General features: G+C 32.9%; 1 long non-coding RNA gene across 1 annotated transcript; it reads left to right on the top strand.

The window, feature by feature from the left end:
* The first annotated feature begins 6,209 nt into the window (after window positions 1–6,209).
* On the top strand, window positions 6,210–11,236 carry LOC122596771. The gene is made up of 6 exons (XR_006323378.1): window positions 6,210–6,339; window positions 6,813–7,266; window positions 8,148–8,691; window positions 9,430–9,517; window positions 9,630–9,682; window positions 10,974–11,236. It is a non-coding gene; the product is annotated as an uncharacterized LOC122596771 (long non-coding RNA).
* Window positions 11,237–12,535: the final 1,299 nt, after the last annotated feature.

The following is a 12,535-nucleotide window of genomic DNA, read 5'->3' as shown; positions in this document are numbered from 1 at the left end:
TCTTTAACAACAAACGGTAATCAATATCCTTTAAAACAGATATTTTCCTCTTTTTACAACAACCATAAAAAATCTATTTAAAAACGACTAGACAAATATATCTGTGTGATGACTTGATGGTAAATGTGACGGGGAGTGATGGTGGCGATCTCTAATGGGCCGGAGTGTTGTGTTGGGTTGGTCTATTGTATAGCCTTGCACTTAAAGTCGATTGTCTAAAAAAAATTTCATTAGTCGGTATATTAGGCGTTCAATATATTCATGGATAGTGTTAGTTATATTAGTAAGGACGATGACAGTCATGCCTTACATGCCTAGCGATGCCTAACCATCTACGAATAATATATTGCCACATTATTCCATGTCTAACTCATACTTAGCAATGATAACCATGTCTCTCAATGTCTCATAATCTCTCACAGTCTCACTATATTCCTTCAATTAAATCTCACTCTTTCTCCTTCCCTGCTTAAATCAATCATTATCCCCCTCTCTCTCCCATGCCTGAGCGACAAAAATTGCCTAAAACCTCCATGCCTAGCTCATGCCTAAAACGTGGTGAAGGTGTTTGTCGTTAGGCATGACCATACCTAGCCTCATGCCTAGACCATTGCCATCATCTTAAGGATATTATTTTGTGCTCTAAAGGTAAAATAGTTGAAAAAGAAAGAAATTTACACTTTATATCGGAATAAGATTATAAAAAGGTCACATTGTAAAATGTTATATTTCACTCGAAAATAAATAAACTGCATCCAGATTCTTTCCTTTTTATCTTTTTTTTTCCTCATGAAGTTTTATTCAAACTATGTTAAAAAAACTATCTTCTATCCGTCTTCTCTAGATAATATAAATAAAAAATATCAACAACCGTTTAACAATCTTTTTAATTACAAAAATTCGTTTAACAATCTTTTTAATTACACAAATTATGTTTAACATAATAGCATAAATAAAATTATACATTATTGTGTTTACCATATTAAAAAGATAGTTATTTTTTAAAATACAGCAGATGTTGTGATTAATCTTACTTCTCACTGCTCAAAACTATGATTCACAAAATATATGTATTTGTTATCTTCACAGCTTTGTGATCTTTAATACTGTCCAAATAGTATTCTAGTGTTTCATGGTTCACTATGTATGATGTCGATACCTACCATATTAAATTATTGTGTTTGATATTTATTGATTTATCACATCGTACGTAAACAATGTATTCAACAAATGAATAGATTAATGTTGGACAGAAAGGTATATGACGACACCTGTTCCATTTTGCTTTCTATAACTAGCGAGTTGGGCTTCAACTATCGTGTTTAAGTGCAAAATTACGTTCAAATGTTTGTGATATAAATAAAAAAACTAAATACGCTGACAGACAACTAAAAACATAAAAAAGAATATAAATGTATATGTTTACGTTTGTTATATAAAATATAAGTAAATATGATAAACCCGTTTAAAAGTTTGCATATTGAACACATATCTTTTATCAAAAGCATACCGCAGACAGCTGCACAAAGAAAATCAAAAAAGGCTGTAACGTGGTTAAATCCGAAAGGTAATACGGTGTGAGACGAAAAAATGTGAAGTAAAAAAAACAATAGAAAAACAATAAAATAATACTGTTTAAAAATTTGTCATATTAAATGCACAAATTTATCTTTTAACAAAGTTAAAAAACAAAGCAATTAAAACAATTATAAAAAAAAATATATGGATGAGTCAAATCAAAAATAAATATAGACGAAATATAAAATTGCTTTAAATAAAAACAAAATGATAAGTCCGCTAAAAAGTTTGACATATCAAATATATACAATTTTTTTTAAAAAAAAAAGCAAGCTAGCATGCAGCTGCACAGCTACTTGTCAACCTATTTTATTGTTCATCAATTTATTCCTCTTGATAAAGGTATATAATGATGAAAGTATGTGAAATACTTAAAGCTAAAACAAGTGAAATAACAAAGGTTAAAGTATAGGAGTATTGTTTGATTATGCACCGAACCGCGTTAGTTTAATATGGCTTAGAGGGAAAAGTGAATTGGTTGTATGATGTGTTGGCGATTATCCTAAGGTATGAGCAATGCCACTTTATGCCAAAGGGTTTATTAGGGGTTGGCTCTTTTGTGATGTCGTGCATTGGTAATTATCCTCCCTTTATATAAGAGAGAGTTTTCTTGGAGGAGAATATTAAGGTTTAATCCTTCCTTCCTAGATTTAGTTGCTATAGTTATCTGATCCCTTTCTTAAGATAATTCTCTTAATTAAGGTTGGATATATATTCTTTCATATAGGATATCTTCTTATCCTCTATGATGATTTTGACTTTATCTTTTTACGTACTTCTGAGGTAAATCCCTTCGTGCTATGCTTCGTATGGCAGACCTTGGTGTGGTGGATCGGATGGGTATATCCTCATTGTTGTACATAGAATGGGAATAATTAAGATGAATACGATCAAAAAATGGATTTGATCGTATACATCGATCTAACCCTTTTGTATAAATACAAGTTATTAATATAGTGTATCATTTTGTGTTTATATTTATTAGATGGATGCCCTGTACGATATAACGACAATGATATATGGTAACAGTGGCTTTGGTGTGGTGATGACGACGACAATGAATGGTGCCTGGTGGTACGGCAATTGCTGGTGGTGGCAGAGACTAAAAGAGGGTGGTGTAGTATATTCAATGGGACGGATGTTATAAATTAATTTCATTATAAATATTATAACTTGTAAGTATATTAAGGAGATGTTTAAAATAATAATAAAGTTGAAAAAGACATGTTAAATAGGTTTTTTTTTTCTTCTAAAAAAGATGTAAATGATTTACATAGTATTACATGTAAGAGTGAAGTTCATATATTAAGTAAGAAGATGGTCTTTGCAAATGAGTGTACGTAGCATGTGGCTACGTGCGTTTTTCTCATAGTGAATGTAGTAATGTACGACACAAACAAATTAAGTCGTATGGACCATGGAGAGAGAAAGTGAGTGGAAATATTTTTTAGTGAGTATGATATGTTTCTTTAGCAACACACATTCCTTGATTTCATTATCGACATCATTTTTACATTTTCATGTTTGTCAAATATTTATCTTTCTTTCTAGAATTGTAGAAAGCCTATAACAGTTTAACGACACGTCCTTAGGATGCTTATTGGTTCAAATGCTACCCCCCCACAATCATGCTATAGGCAAGTTCTATATGGTTAATTATACCAAAAGATCGTTTGTCGAGTTTCAATTGAAAATGGGCATAGTATTTGTGTAAAAACTACTCGGAGTAAGTACATATATTTGTGTAAGTTGATACAAATTATGTAAAATAAAAGTTTGAAAAAGTATATAAATTTTCCCCACCATGCAAAAAATGGTAAATTATGTGTAACATGATTTATTGCAAATTTTTATAAGCTTATTAAAAAAAGAATAAATTAGTGGGGAATTTCTGATTCCATATACCGTCATGGTACCTAGAGTGTACACCGCATAAAATTTATACCCGATGATTCACCATTTTCACACATAAATCACAAAATATAGTTTCTCTACTAGCCTTTGGTAAGATTTGAACATGTGTGACTATTTAGCTGTAGACCCATGTGATCACATGGTGATGTACCGATTGATCTATGATCAATTGGTTTTTATAAGCTTATTTTGGTAGTAATAAATTAAATATATTATTGGAGTTTTTTTATTTTTACACCCTTTTGGAATTAAATATTGTGCCCTTTTTAAAAAGGGTACAAACGAAAAGTAAATAAGTAACATTCAAGGTCGTATTTTATAGGTTTTTGATTCAAATAACACGATGGTGTAAATATTTTTGGTTTATGAGTTTTCTACTATTTGGATTACTCATTTACTCTTTATGGAAATCCCTTGAGTTTAAATATTTTAAAGTAGGGTAACCAACAACTAGTGGACAAAGTGACAAACTGGTAACCAAAATGGCAAAATGTCACGGATTTAAAATACTCGTAAGCTCAAAGAAATACAACATAGATTTGGGTTATGGCCCTTGGGCTTATTGGTTGAGCTATTTGAAGATTTCTTGGTGGGTTTTTAGATACTTTGTAAATATTTTGGGCCAAAATTGGTCCTTAGTAGTTCGAGTCTGTCATTTTTTGGACTTTTGGCTTTTTGGGTTTTGATTTTGAATTTTTGATGACTTAGATCTTTAAGAGTACTGTATATGTAAAATAGCAGAAACTCTTTTTTACGACTTTTGACCTTGTCCACATATTTTACTTATACAACTCGAGTTTAGCAGAAACTCTTTTTTACAACTTTTGACCTTGTCCACATATTTTACTTATACAACTCGAGTTCGGATAAGTTTTAACTTTTAAGTTTTAGTTGGTCGTTTAGTTACAACTTAGGGATCATGGGTTAGTTTCGTTTTTGTTTTAGTAGAACTTGATATATTGCTTGTAATAATCGTTTAAGTATGCTTCTGCTAGTTGCTTCAACTCTTCAAGTGCTACCACCCTAGAGACACGTTCCATTATGGTTATACCAAAAGATGGCTAGTAGGGTTTCAATTGAAAATGAGCTTATAAGTATTTATGTAAAAACTACTCGGTGCAAGTACAAATATTTGTGTAAGTTGGTACAAATAAACTTTGAAAGAGATATATATTTTTCCCTATCATATAGAAAAATTTAAACTACGAGTGACATAATTAAATTTTGAAGATGATATATCCTCTTAAAGATTAGTCTAAAATTCCCTTAAAAATCATAAGAGGATAACATATAGATTTCCCTAATTCTTCTAATCTAATCACTTGATTTTACTACTTCTCATCATCTTATAATTAAGGAGATTTTTAGGCTATTTAGTTAGAAGTATTAATCATTTTTCATTTTTTAAATACGAAACTTTAACCTATATCTCTCGGTGTTTAACGACTTGATACAACTTTGCTAATTAAAGTATGAGATATGTTTAATGTACATAAAAGGTAGACTTTTAGATATAACAACAAGAAATGATTGATACATTTAAACATATTTTTTTAGCTCTATCTAGTATTTGCCATGACTCTTTTAAGAAAAAATGATAAAGATAATGATAAATCAATCTAACTCGTGTATCTAAAAAAAAAAAAACAACAACAACAACATAATAATAATAATAATAATAATAATAATAATAATAATAATAATAATAATAATAATAATAATAATATGATGATGATGATGATGATGATGACACTTAAATAAATCTAAAGATAAAATTAGTGAAATTCACAGGGCCGTCTCTGAAGATTTATGGATCCAGACTGAATACAAAATTAAGGGCTCATAAGCTAAACGTAACAAATTACATTATTAAAACTAATTTCTAAAAATGACAATAAATTATATATCATTAAATAAAAACTAAAACCTAAAGACATAAATAAAAATTCAATAAGTTTAAAATAACATAAAAAGACCTAAAAATATGACAAGCAACAAACTAGTATGTTATTGTTTTTAAATAATAATAATATTTAATATATCATTTAATAATAATTTATTATTTATATATGTATAATATATATATATATTATACATATATATATATATTATACATATATAATATATATATATATGTATAATATATATGTATATATATATTATATATATATATATATATATATATATATATTATGCATAATAAAATAATAAATAAAAATAATTACTTGTCATGCAAAATAAATGAACAATGAACGACTGAAAAACAGTAGACACCCTTGATTAGTTCCGAGTTTAACTTTTTTTTAATCTAATAAAAAGTATATATGTGTGTTTTTTTTATGGGTTAAATTATATGTTTTAGTTTTTAGATGATTGTTAAAGTTTACAATAGACTTAAATAATTACACATGTATAAACATAACAATAAAAATTAGAAAAATCGGGTCTACTAAAAAATCGGGTCTTGACCCGTCAGCCACTTTGGCCACCCTTTAAAGCACCTTGAAAATTCATGTATGTAGCTTTCAAGGCTTTAAATTAATTTGTAGACATATAAATTAAATTGATTTATCAATTTCTAAATAATAAATCTTCCTAAACTATCATTTTAAAAATTCTTCAAACTTAAAATTAATACTTTGTGAACTAAAAGACAAAATAACATACTGCAAAGTACAAAATTCCACAGCTCCTTTTCATGACCAGTCCACTTCTACACTCTCCCCAGTCCACTCAACTCACGAGTGTACTTATCGGAAAACTTTCACATCCGGCAGCTTTTTCCGGCGCCCATGTTCTCAAACCACCACCAAATGTGTTTCATTTAGATTTTACTTCTCCTTCTTGGTTAGTCACCCTTTCTTCTTATTTTACCCATTTCTCTTGTTTTCCAACATATATTTATATCTTATATTACTTCAATGTCTTTTCTATTATGCATTTATTTTGTTCATCTAAACTTTTTAACTTTTTAGTTTAACAATTTTGTGGTGTGTGTTATTTTTTACACTTATCAATTTACATCTAGCCCAAATAGTTAGTATTGGATTTCTAGCCAGTTAAGGATTCTTGGATAGTACACATTTTGATTTACCTCAATATGTCCGTCTTTTTTATCTTGAAATTTCTAAACTTTAATACCATGTTTCTCATTTTCACTAATTTTGAGTTCATAATTTCTCATACCCATCAAATTTCTTGGCCATTTCTTGCTAATCTTTCATACCCATCTGAAAAGTTGTAAACTTTTTTGCTTTTTCTGGGCTATTTCCTGCTAATCTTTCATACCCAGTTGAAAAGTTGTAAACTTTTTGCTTCAGCATGTACCTACTCATAGGGTTTCACCACCAAATCTGCAACAGTCCAAAGGAAATGAAGAAAACAAAATCAAATAAGCTACTAGTGAAAGGCAAAAAGAAGGTGAAGTTTGTTTCAATGCTACGATGGCAGGTGAAGAAGAAGCAAGCGACGAAAAGGAACTGGCTGGATATTCCTTCAGATGTAATGGCAAATATACTGTCTAGAGTTGGTGTGTTTGACATACTTGAGAATGCCCAAAAAGCGTGCACTACTTGGCGTCGAATCTGTAAGGAACCAGTATGTGGAGGGTCGTTTCTATGGCCAACCCTTCTTTGGCAGACCCAATTCGGAAACGTGTATGTCAGGAGATTTGTAAGGATATTGTGGATAGAAGCCAAGGCCAGATGGTTGATAATCTGATATTAGTATGACTGAATTTTGCAATCATCGCCTTCTTCGGTATATCGCTGATAGGTATATATGCGAAAGCTTATTCTATTTCTCCGTTTTGTAGTTGCTTTTATAATAAGGGGGGTGTTTGGGTTAGCTTATTTGATAGATTTATTAGCTTATGAAAGTAAGATAAGCTCATTTTTAGCTTACTGTTTGGGTAAACTTATTTGCTTTGGCATTTTACCTTATTTAAGCCCATTTTCATAAGCCCCATTTACTTAGCTTATTTGGCTGATCTGAAGATCCATATATAAAATTACCGAAGCTCATCCAAACACTAAAAAACAACTTCCTAGCTTACAAAAGTAAGTCATAAGCTACTTTTCTTAATAAGCGTAAGCTAGAATGCATAAGCTAACCCAAACATGGCCTAACACTCAAAAGTCAAAACATGCTTCCTTTTTTTGCTTCTTGATTCAACTCACGTGCTAAATTGATTTCTATAATTCAGTTTAGGTCTTCTACTGTTACAGAACTACATCTGAAATATTTCATACATATTTCACTAATAATAACCTTTTTCAATGGTTTTCTGTATGTGTATTGATTAGTTTTATTAAAATTTAAAAAGCAAATTGTACTGGAAGCTCACAAGGCAATATATATTATGCTGATTTCAGTTATATTCAAGCTCAAGCTGATACTTTTCTTTACCTGTTTGTTGTTTTAAAGTATGGCTGCTTATATGATGATCAAATGAACTAAGTTTACATATCTTTTTCATGTGTACCCTAATAGAAATGATAGACTTATGTTTGAAGCTATGTTAGGCATTAACCCCTTCTGAAACCAAGTGCTCTGTCTTTACAATAGAATCTGCACTTTAGCATTAGATAGAAGAATACATCCCATTTTACAACGAAATGATGGTAACTTTCCAATTTTCCTTGTTTCTCTGGCAGATCCAGTCAGCTTAGACGTCTAGAAGTTAAGTTTTCTTCTCGTGATTTGAATGGAGTTTGGAGTGGATGTTTGAAGAAATTTTCATTATTGGAGGAACTCAGCCTTTACACAACACAAATCTCAGTCAAGGGTATTGAAGCTGCTGGCCGCTACTGTCCCCTGCTTAAAACACTTAAAGTTAACCATGACACGCATATAAACTAATATAGATTTCTTAAAACACCAACACGGGATATAGCATATATTGCTTACAATCTGCGTACATATTCTTAAAACACCAACACATAATATAGCATATATTGCTTACAATCTGCTTACATGTTCTTAAAACACTAACAAAGAATATACAATCCATCTCATTAATGAAGCCCCAACCTCTTTAAGAGGTACTTCACCTGTACTTCCTTGATGAGAGGATAGACTCCGCTGATGAAGACTTCACCAAATTTTTGGGGTGGAGGAGCCTTACTTGACAAATAGTGAGGGTTTTCAGGAACCAGGTTCACCATGAGTCTTTGGACGAATTTGGGCATGTGAGGAGAGGTAATAATCCTGAAAAACTTTTCATCCCTTTGACAAATTTATAAACATTCATTAATATTAATATGAATAAAATATTAATGTACACTATTAAGTGTACATTAATATTTTATTAAGTGTAAATTGATGCCGTTCTTTTGTGGAATGGAGGGAGTCTATATAATGTTAGAAGATCTTGTATCTATGTGGGATGCCTCTATAGTAGATATGGCACAAGGGTGGGTCCTGGTTCAAGCTAGCTGTATAAGCTGAAACAGGACGGGTCAAAAAGGTAATGGTCGAAACAGGTCGGGCTGGCCCGAAACACTTCTGTCCAGAATTTTTTGATTAATAGTTAGGGTGTCAAGTATGATCTGAAAAACTACGTTTTTTTGATAATAGTCTAATTATTAAATAAAATGGTCTAAACAGTTTTTTATATGCTGCAAGTGAAAACACACTTTGAACACCTGTCGATTTGTTCGATATATTTCTTGCTTAAGCTAATTTTATATATAGTAAAATAAACAGAACTCTGCATCCCTGCTATCAGAAGATATCCCATACTTTCTCCACGCAAAATGATCATCCATTTCCATTAGATCTTCAATTAGATAATTGTATCCGTATTACTGCTCTTAGTTATAATAAATGAGGTTAATGGTTGCTTATATTATTATAATGGTTCGTAAAGAGTGGATCAACCTCTCGTCAAGAGTCCATCAGTATCTACACTCATTCATATCGTGTCTTTACTTATAGAATCATGGGAACCGCGACAGAAGATACTTGGCCTGGTGTGACTTCTCTGCCTGACTTTAAGTCCGCCTTTCCAAAGTGGTCCTCAAAGGTTATCTATCTATTTCTTTTATGCAGTCAGTACTTTAAACTTTGATTTTCTGTTCTAAATATTTAGTATACATGGTCTAAAAAACCTGATTGGTGCATCATTTGCTTTTTAGGACCTGGCAGTTGTATTCCCAACTCTTGAAAAAACGGGTCTTGATTCCTACGTGTAAGTTTAAATTAGCTGCTACTTTATCCCTCATTTTTTAGCATAGAGGTGGCAATGTCTACCCGCTCACCTATGACTAGCAGCGTCCAAAATGCCTGCACGAGCTCAATTTATCATTTTGGGATAAAAAAGAAATAGGCCTTACTTAAAAACTTAAAATTAGTGGGTGCAGGTTTCTTTTTTTGGACAAATAATATTTCTTTTTTTCTTTAACTTTTGTATTGTAAATATGAATATGGTTTTACCCTACTGTGTCAAATGGGTAATATAGAAAATATAGCTGAGTAGCTGACAAGGAACTGGGTCAAAAGCTGCCAAAAATGTATAACTAATGCATAAAGTCCCTTAAATGGTTTATCTTTGTAAATTTGATGGTTAATGTGTAGATTTTGCGTTTGTTAGTAAAGCTTAACCCAACCCATGTTAAACATGCGAGTACATTCTACATGTTTTGCACAGCTACCCTTTTTGCCACCTGTAGTTGATGAGTGTACAATACTCTACATACTTTACAAAGTTTATGGACCTTTAAACACCAGATCCCATTGGAATACTAGCCCTGTTTCATGAATTTAAATGTTCAACTTTGGATATGTTTGAAGTAAAAACTCTGACTAATTAAAAAAAACTATCTAAAAACATATGTTTTTTCAATGTCCGTGGTGAGAAAGTCGGCCAGAGTATTCTTTCTTGAGAGCCACGGCTGACTACTCTTTCTTGAGAGCCATGGCTGAGACAGTCGGCCACTAGACTAGTAAAAAGAACCTTTGAATTTTTAAGGATGTCCGCGTTCGCATTGATCTGAATTCATTGTTACCAATGCTGATCGGTGTTCAATAACTTTATTGCTGGTGTTGATCTATATGAGGTCCCTATGGGTGGTTCAAAATTCACCTACTACTGTGATAAACTGATTATGGCTTGAGTGCAAGTAAATTGGATAGTTTCCTGGTGGACAAGGATCTACCAGTTGAGTGGCTGACTGTCTCAGCCATGGCTCTCAAGAAAGAGTACTTAATTCATATGCCCGTTCTTCTACTTTTGTCTCTACAGATCTTGGACCGGTCCCATTCCGGTTTTTCAAGTCTTGGGACCGTCCAGGTTTTTCTGAAGTAATTCAATCCTTATGCTCTTCTTTTGTGTTTAACGGGCGTGCAAATTTATCCATTTTGGTTAAGTTGAAATGGTTAAAAAGTGGAATTAAGAAATGGCCGGTGATTGATAATGAAAAAAGAAATTGAGTGGATATTCACTATTAGATCACAAACATAACAACTTGATGTTATTGCAGACTCACGGGCCCTATCTACTGCTGAATCAGGTCTCTGGGCAGATTTATGGAGCCGGGTTCTACAGCATGAAACTATGGTCAATCTGGATCTACGTCAAAAATCTCGCTTAAGATGGGCAGTGCAAGGAGACGAGAATTCATCTTATTTCCATGGGATTGTCAATGTGAATACATCCAATAATAGAATAAATGGGCAACTTTGGACGGCCTTTGGGTACAAATCCTAAAGTTATCAAGAGTAAAGTTTATGAATTTTTTTCAAATCGTTTCCGCGAGCCTCAACCTTCCCGACCCTCTCTTACTTGCTTTCACCTATGTCGTCTCGATGATCAGGATACCTCTCTGCTTATCCAACCTTTCTCCACGCAAGAAGTAAAGGCTGCTCTTTTGGGGCGTGATAATGACTTAGCCCCTGGGCTTGATGGGTTTAATTTCTACTTTTTAAAGAGATATTGGGCATGGTACGAACCTGACTTCCAGAAGTTATTTCTTTAATTCTACTCCACTGGGTCTCTCTCACCATATTGCTCTTCATCTTTTATTGATCTTGTTCCAAAGACAGTGAACCCGGTTGAATTGTCTCACTTTAGGCCTATTACCCTTATTGGATGCACCAACAAGTTGGTGATTCATAAGGTAATCTCGATGGAGCAATCGGCATATCTATCTAAGAGAAACATTCTTGACGGGCCTTTGGTCCTAATGAGGTAATCACCTGGGGGATGGCAAAAAAAACCCGACCTGACGGGGAAATCCGAAACCCGATGAGGAAACCCGATACCCGAACCCGTTCGGGGCAGGGACTGTGGCATGTCTACCCCGACCCGACCCGATATCAATATCTATATCTATATATTTATAAGTATTTAGTTTTGAATCTATATTTCACATTAATATCAACAAAATTTGTATCTATGTTTAATAACTTATACATCCATTTCTCAAAACATCAAGAATACGTAGTATCCTTTCTCAAATCATGCAAGTTTTGGTAAATTTCTTTGAAAAGTAACTATCCTTATCGGGTTTCGGGCATGATTTTATCCCCGATGGGGTCCCCGATAAGGTACCCGGGGTATCGGGTTTGGGTCGTATATTCCTTATCGGGTTCGGGTTTAGTACTACCCGAACCCGACCCATTGCCATTCCTACCGGACCTGGCTGAAAAAAAAGAAGAAAAATGGCTTTCTGGTTACAGTAAATTTAGAAAAGGCATTTGATAGCCTTAATTTGGGTTCTCTAGAGTCGATTATGCAACGAATGGGATTCCCACAAAAGTGGAGAAGTTGGATTGCTGGTAATCTTTCTACATCTCGTGCTTCTGTCCCTGTCAATGGGTCCCCCACGCAAGAGTTTCAATGTTAGAGCATTTGTAACGGGTAAGGGGTGGACGAGGTGGTGATGTCTCCCACGCAAGAGTTTCAATGTACCATCACTTGCATACTCACTTTTGCGCTAACAACACATACATGGATCAATATACGCTAAACAATAATCTCAAGAGGTTCTTAGCCTGAAAGGTTCTTAGGCCTTATCTCAATTCAACAAGAGGTTCTTAGGCC

This window comes from Erigeron canadensis, chromosome 4, assembly GCF_010389155.1.
Source record: "Erigeron canadensis isolate Cc75 chromosome 4, C_canadensis_v1, whole genome shotgun sequence".
NCBI classification, from domain to species: Eukaryota; Viridiplantae; Streptophyta; class Magnoliopsida; order Asterales; family Asteraceae; genus Erigeron; species Erigeron canadensis.
Note: the sequence above shows the minus strand (reverse complement) of the source record. Positions and strands in the feature narration are given on the sequence as shown.